This window comes from Mandrillus leucophaeus, unplaced genomic scaffold, assembly GCF_000951045.1.
Source record: "Mandrillus leucophaeus isolate KB7577 unplaced genomic scaffold, Mleu.le_1.0 Scaffold823, whole genome shotgun sequence".
Classification (NCBI taxonomy): Eukaryota; Metazoa; Chordata; class Mammalia; order Primates; family Cercopithecidae; genus Mandrillus; species Mandrillus leucophaeus.
The window spans coordinates 999,628-1,006,867 of NW_012108953.1; the positions used below are offsets into that span (position 1 = coordinate 999,628).

General features: G+C 34.2%; 1 pseudogene; it reads left to right on the forward strand.

Moving 5' to 3' along the window:
• Positions 1–244: 244 nt before the first annotated feature.
• LOC105530469 lies at positions 245–2,578 on the forward strand (annotated as a pseudogene).
• Positions 2,579–7,240: the final 4,662 nt, after the last annotated feature.

Below are 7,240 nucleotides of genomic sequence, written 5' to 3' on the forward strand. Positions count from 1 at the left end.
TGGCGTCACTCTGTTTCTTCATACTTGTCTGTTTTGTGGTCTTTCCCCACTAATTGTGGTGCTTGCTATATGCATCTCTCTTTCCTTTCTTGCTACAACAATTTGTCCTTCCGTTTGTCATCTTGGATCTAGCAAGAAATACAACTCATACATACATTAAGGGGATAATTGTCCCATGAATATGTTTGTTGACTTTCACTGGCCATTTTTGAAAGTGCAATAACAATTTTACTGGTTTTCTGTTATGACTGCCCTCACTCTGATTACTGCCCAAGCTTGCAAAGAAAACCTGACAAATCAGGTAATTTCTCCTTCAATTCAGTAGAGGAAATAGAATTAAGTCAATTTACCTATTGCTTAATTGGTTCATTGTCCCATGAGGACTTTACCAGTTTCTTGGGGTTGCTCTAACAAATTACCAAAACCTTGCTGACTTAAAATAATACACTTGTGTTCCTTTACAGTCCTGGAGGCCAGAAGTCTGAAATTAGTTCCACTGGAACAAAATCAAGGTGTCAGCTGGGTCATGGTTTCGCTTGTAGGGAAGAATCACTTCCTGGCCTATTCCAGAATTTGGAGGTTACTGGAATTTCTAGGCTTGTGGCTCCATCACTCCCATCTCAAGAGTAACATCTCTAAATCTCTCTCTACTCCATCTGCATATCACTTCTCCTGTCTGTCTATATGACCTCTCCTCCTGCCACTCTCTTATAAGGACATTTGCAATAACATTTAAGACCCACCTGAATAATCCACTGTAATCACTCCATCTCAAGATCCTTAATTTAATCACATCTGTGAAGATGCTTTTTCCTTATAAGATAACAGATACAGGTCCCTGGAATTAAGACACAGATATCTTTGTGTGATCGCTATTCAACCTGCTACAATGATAAATACAAATCAGTACATGAACCTGAATTAGACTTGCACAGCAGAATCATATTGTCATCTTCATCATCTAGAGGGTTGTTTTCAGGTATTCACCAGAATCCCTTAGGGTATTTGTTAAAAATACGAAATTAATAACATCAATCCTAAAATTCTGATTAAGTTGATTTTGTTTTCGATACAAGATTATAGAAACTTAAGAAGCAAATCTGAGTTCTTTGACCTAGGTGGTCTTTAGGAAAATACCTTGGAAAATAATGACCTGAAGTACTTTGCTTTGTACTATATAAAAAAGGACTTCCTACAATAAGTTTTTGTTTTAGGATTTAAAGTGGGACAAACCAGATAAATCAGATTGTTTTCTCAGTGACTTACAGGAAATTCTGTAATTCATCAATGAAGAGTAATAATGTGATAGTTATCTCTGTGTCACAACTATGTCAGGCAGTCATGTATCAAGGAATCAAAGGAATATTCTGCCTTTGCTTTGGGGGAGCTGTTAAAACGGGTGATCTGTGTCAAATTTCCCAAAGAATAAACCGGACTGAGGCAGAGTTATCAGTTTCAGATTTTCAGGGTTCACACCACCAAGGCAGCAGTTTTATAAATCTTCAAGAACCAAAGTGTTACTGGGTTTGGGGTGACCCCTAATGCAGATATGGCTTAGATCACAATACTCATCTTCTTTTGAATACCTGGAAAGCCTTCCCGTGAAGGACATGATACCTAATTCTTCAATGCACAACTAAAGACAAATATCCACAAGCATCAGTTCATCCAGACACACATGACTGCACCAAAGAGACAATGTAAGGTACCAGACACCAATCCTGGAGAAACAGAGGTATGCAACCTTTCAGAAAGAGAATTCAAAATAGCTGTTTAGAGGAAATTCAAAGAAATTCAAGAAAACACAGAGAATAATTTCAGAATTCTTTCAGGTAAATCTAACACAAAGATTGAAATCATTAAAAATAATCAAGCAGAAATTCTGGAGTTAAAAAAAATGTAACTGACATACTAAATAATGTATCAGAGTCTCCTAATAGCAGAATTGATCAAGCAGAAGAAAGGATTAGTCAGCTTCAAGACAGGCTATTTGAAAATATGTAATCAGAGGAGATAAACAAAAAAGGAATAAAAAATCATAAAGTAGCCCTTTTCACAAGACGGCGCTGAAAGCAAAGAAGGAAGCTCCTGCCCCTCCTAAAGCCAAAGCAAAAGCGAAGCCTTTAAAGGCCAAGAAGGCAGTGTTGAAAGGTGTCCACAGCCACAAAAAAAAAGAAGATCCGCACATCACCCACCTTTGGGCGGCCCAAGACACTGCGACTCTGGAGGCAGCTCAAATATCCTCGGAAGAGCGCCCCCAGGAGAAACAAGCTTGACCACTATGCTATCATCAAGTTTCTGCTGACCACTGACCTCTGCCATGAAGAAGATAGAAGAGAACAACACACTTGTGTTCATTGTGGATGTTAAAGCCAACAAGCACCAGATTAAACAGGCTGTGAAGAAGCTCTATGACATTGATGTGGCCAAGGTCAACACCCTGATTCAGCCTGATGGAGAGAAAAAGGCATATGTCCAATTGGCTCCTGATTACGATGCTTTGGATGTTGCCAATGAAATTGGGATCATCTAAACTGAGTCTAGCTGCCTAATTCTAAATATATATATATATCCTTTCAACAGCAACAACAAAAAAAATCATAAAGTATGCCTACAAGATCTAGAAAATAGCCTCAAAGGGCCAAATCTAAGTTATTGGCATTAAAGAGGAGGTAGAGAAAAAGTGGTAGAAATTTTATTCCTAAGAGTACTAACAGAGAAGTTGCCAAACCTAGAGAAGATATCAACATTGAAGTACAAGAAGGTTATAGAACACCAAGCAGATTTAACCCAAACAAGATTACCTCAAGACATTTAACAATCAGACTCCTTCAAAATCCTAAAAGCAGGAATATAGCAAAAAGAAATAATATACAATAGAGCCCCAATACATCTGACAGCAGTCAGTGGAAAGCTTAAAGGGAAGGAGAGAGTGGCATGACATATTTAAAGTGTAGAAGAAAAAAAGTACCCTAGAATAGTACATTTCGTAAAAATATCCTTCAAACATAAAAAGAGAAATAAAGACTTTCCCAGAGAAACATAAGCTGAGAAATTTCATCAACATCAGATCTAACCTACAATAAATGCTAAAGGGAGTTCTTTGATCAGAAAGAAAAGGATGTTAATAAAATACAAGAAACTTTGTCTGTAGGTACAAAACTGGCTGGTTATAGTAAGTACATAGAAAAACACAGAATATTATGATACTGTAATTATAATGGTGCAAACTACTGTTAAGTAGAAAAATGAAAAGATGAACCTATAAAAAAATGACAAATACAACAACTTTGCAAGGTACAGACAGAATAGAAACTACAAAAAGTTAAAAAGTGTGGGAAGGAAGTTAAAGTACAGAATTTTTATTAGTTTTCTTTTTGCTACTTTGTTCATGCAAGCAGTGTAAAATTGTCACCAGTTTACAATAATGGGTTATATGATAGTATTTGCAAGTCTCATGAAAAGATACAATGGATACACGCACAAAAAAATAACAAGCAAGAAATTAAGGCATACCACCAGAGACAATTATCTTCAATAAAAGGAAGACAGGAGGGAAGGAAACAAGGAAGAGAAGACTAATAAAACAACCAAGAAACAACAAAATTGTGGGAATAGTTCCTTACTAATCAACAAAAACAAAGAATGTAAATGTACTAAATCCTCCAATAAAAAGACATAGAGTAGCTGAATGAATCCAAAACAAGACCTAATGATTTGTTGCCTACAAGAATCACACTTCATCTATAAAGACATAAATAGCTTAAAAATAAAGTGATGGAAAAAGATATTCCATGCCAATGGAAACCAAAGAAGAGTAGGCGAAGCTTTACTTATATCAAAAAAGATAAATTTCAAGACAAAATCATAAGAAGAGAAAAGGTCATTATGATAAAGTAGTCAATTAATCCAGAAGATTTAACTATTTTAAATATATATGCGCTCAACACTGAAGCACTCTGATATAAAGCAAATATTAGAGGGAAAGAGAGAGATAGACTCCAATACAATAATAGCTGGAAATCTCAACCGACCTCAACACACACTTTCAGCACCGGACAGATCTTAACATACACTTTCAGCATTGGACAGATCTTACAGACAAAAAATCAACAAAATGACATTGGACTTAATCTGCACTATAGACCAAATGGACCTAATAGATATTTACAGACTATTTAATCCAACAAATGCAGTATATAAATTTTTCTTTTCAGCACATGGATCATTCTCAAGGATAGACTATATGTTAGGTCACAAAACAAGACTAGAAACATTCAAAAAATTGGAATAATAACAGGAATCTTGTCCTACCACAGCAGAATAAAACTAGATATTAATAACAAGGGGATATTTGGAAACTACACAAACATGGAAATTAAGCAATATGCTACTGAATGATCAGAGGGTTAATGAAGTAATTATTTAAAAATTGAAAAATTTCTTGAGACAAATAATAATGGAAATATACAAAAGCTTATGGTATATAGCAAAAGTAGTACTAAGTTAGGTTTGTAGCTAAAAGCTCTGATATCAAGAAAGGAGAAAAACATCTAATAAACAACCTAACAATGCATCATAAAAATTGGAAAAACAAGATCAAATCAAGCCCAAAATTAGTAGAGGAAAACTAATAATAAATGTAAAAACAGAAATAAATAAAAATGAAGAAAACAACACAGATGATCAATAGAACAAAAAAATTGTATTTTGAAAACATAAAACAGAATTGAAAAAAGTTTAGCCAGTTTAACTAAGAAGATAAAAGAGAAGACTAAGATAAATAAAATCAGAGAGACTTTACAAATGATACCACAAAAATTCAAAGGTTCATTAGTGTCTACTAGGAGCAGCTATACAGCAATGAATTGAAATATTGAGAATAAATAGATCAATTTCTAGACACATTCAATATACCAAGATTTAACTATGAAAACATCCAAAACCTGAACAAGCCAATAAATGTAAGATGATCAAAGCTGTAATAAAAAAAGTCTCACAGCAAAGAAAAGTAGGGGACCCAATGGCTTCATTGCTGAATTTTATCAAACATTAAAAGAAGAGCTAGTATAAATTCTACTCAAACTATTTCAAAAAAATAGAGGTGAGGGAATACTTTCAAATGCATTCTCTAAGGCTGGTGTCACTCTAATATCAAAACCAGACAAAGACACGATACAAAAAGAAAATAAATGGCTGATATAGCTGACATATTTTCATGCAAAAATTCTCAACAAAATACTAGCAAACCAAATTCAACAACACATTAAAAAGATCATTCATTACGACCAAGTAGAATTTACCCCTGGGATGCAAGGAGAGTTGAACATAGGCAAATCAATAAATGTGATAAATCATATCAAGAAAATGAACGACAAGACCCATATGATCATTTCAATTGATGCTCAAAAAGCATTTGATAAAATTTAACATTCCTTCATGATCAAAACTGGGTACAAAGGGAATATATCTCAACATAATAAAAGGCATAGACAACAGTTTCACAGCTAGTCTCATTCTGAATGAGGAGAAACTGAAAACCTTTTCTCTAGGATCTGGAACATGATAAAGATGCCCCCCAACACCACTGTTACTCAACATAGTACTGGAAGTTTGAGAGCAGTCAGACAAGAGAAAGAAATAAACGGCATCCAAATTGGAAAGAAAGCAGTCAAATGATCCTTGTTTGCAGATAATACAATCTTGTGTTTGAAAAACCTAAAGACTCCAGCAAAAAAAAAAAAAAAAAAAATTAGAACTAATAAACCAATTTAACCAATTTAGTAGAGTTGCAAGATACAAAATCAACGTACAAAAATCAAGCATTTCTCTATTCCAACAGTGAGTAATCAGAAAAAGAAATCAAGAAAGTAATCCCATTTACAGTATCTACAAATAACATTCGATACCTACGAATTAACTTAATCAAGGAAGTGAATGATCTGTACAATGAAAAGTATAAAACATTGATGCAAGAAATTGAAGAAGACACAAAAAATAGAAAAATATTCCATATTCATGGATTGGGAGAATCATTATTGTTAAAATGTCCAGTCTAGCCAAAGTAATCTGCAGATTCCATGCTATCTCTATCCAAATACCAATGACATTCTTCACAGAAACAGAAAAAAAATTATAAAATTTATATGGAACCCCTAAAGACCCAGCATAGCCAAAGCTATCCTGAGCAAAAACAACAAATCTGGAGGAATCGTATTACCTGACTATTGTAACCAAAATGCATGGTATTGGCATAAAAAGAGACACATAGACCAGTAGAGCAGAATAGAGAAGGCAAACAAAGGTGTCAAAGCATACTATGAAAAAAAATGGTCTCTTCAACAGATGGTGCTGGGAAAATTTAATATTTATATGCATGAGAATGAAAATATGCAAAAGTCAAATAAAAATGGATTGAATACTGAAATCTAAGACATTGTACTATGAAAGTACTAGAAGAATACATTAGGGAAGCTCTCCATGGGATTGGACAGAGATTTCTTGAGTAATACTCCACAAGTACAGGCAACCAAAACAAAAGTAGGCAAATGAAATCACAAGTCAAAAAACTTCTGCACAGCAAAGAAAACAATTTTAACAGGAAACAGCCCACAGAGTCAGACAAAATAATTTCAACCAACTCATGTGACAAGGGATTAATAACTAGAATATTAAAGGAGCTCAAACAACTCTATAGGAAAGAGAATCTAATCATCCAATTGAAAACTGAGCCAAAGATTTGAATAGACATTTCTCAAAAGAAACTTACAAATGGCAAACAGGCATATGAAAAGGTGCTTAGCATCGTTGATCATCAGACGGATGCAAATAAAAACTACAATATCATCTTACCCCAGTTAAAATGGTTTTTATCCAAAACATAGCTGTAACAAATGCTGACAAGGACGCGGAAAAAAAGAGAATCCTTTTATATACTGTTGGTGGGAATGTAAATTAGTACAACTACTATGGAGAACAGTTTGGAGTTTCCTCAAAAAACAAAAAAAAAATAACTATTGTATAATCCAGCGATCCCACAGCTAAATGTGTACCCAAAAGAAAGAAAATCATTGTTTTGAAGAGATATCTGAGCTCCCATGTTATTGCAGCACTATTCACAATAGCCAAGATTTGGAAGAATGTAAGTGTCCATCAACAAACAAATGGATTAAGAAAATGTGGTGTATATATATATAATGGAGTGCTATTCAGCCCTAAAAAGAATGAAATCCTGTTATTG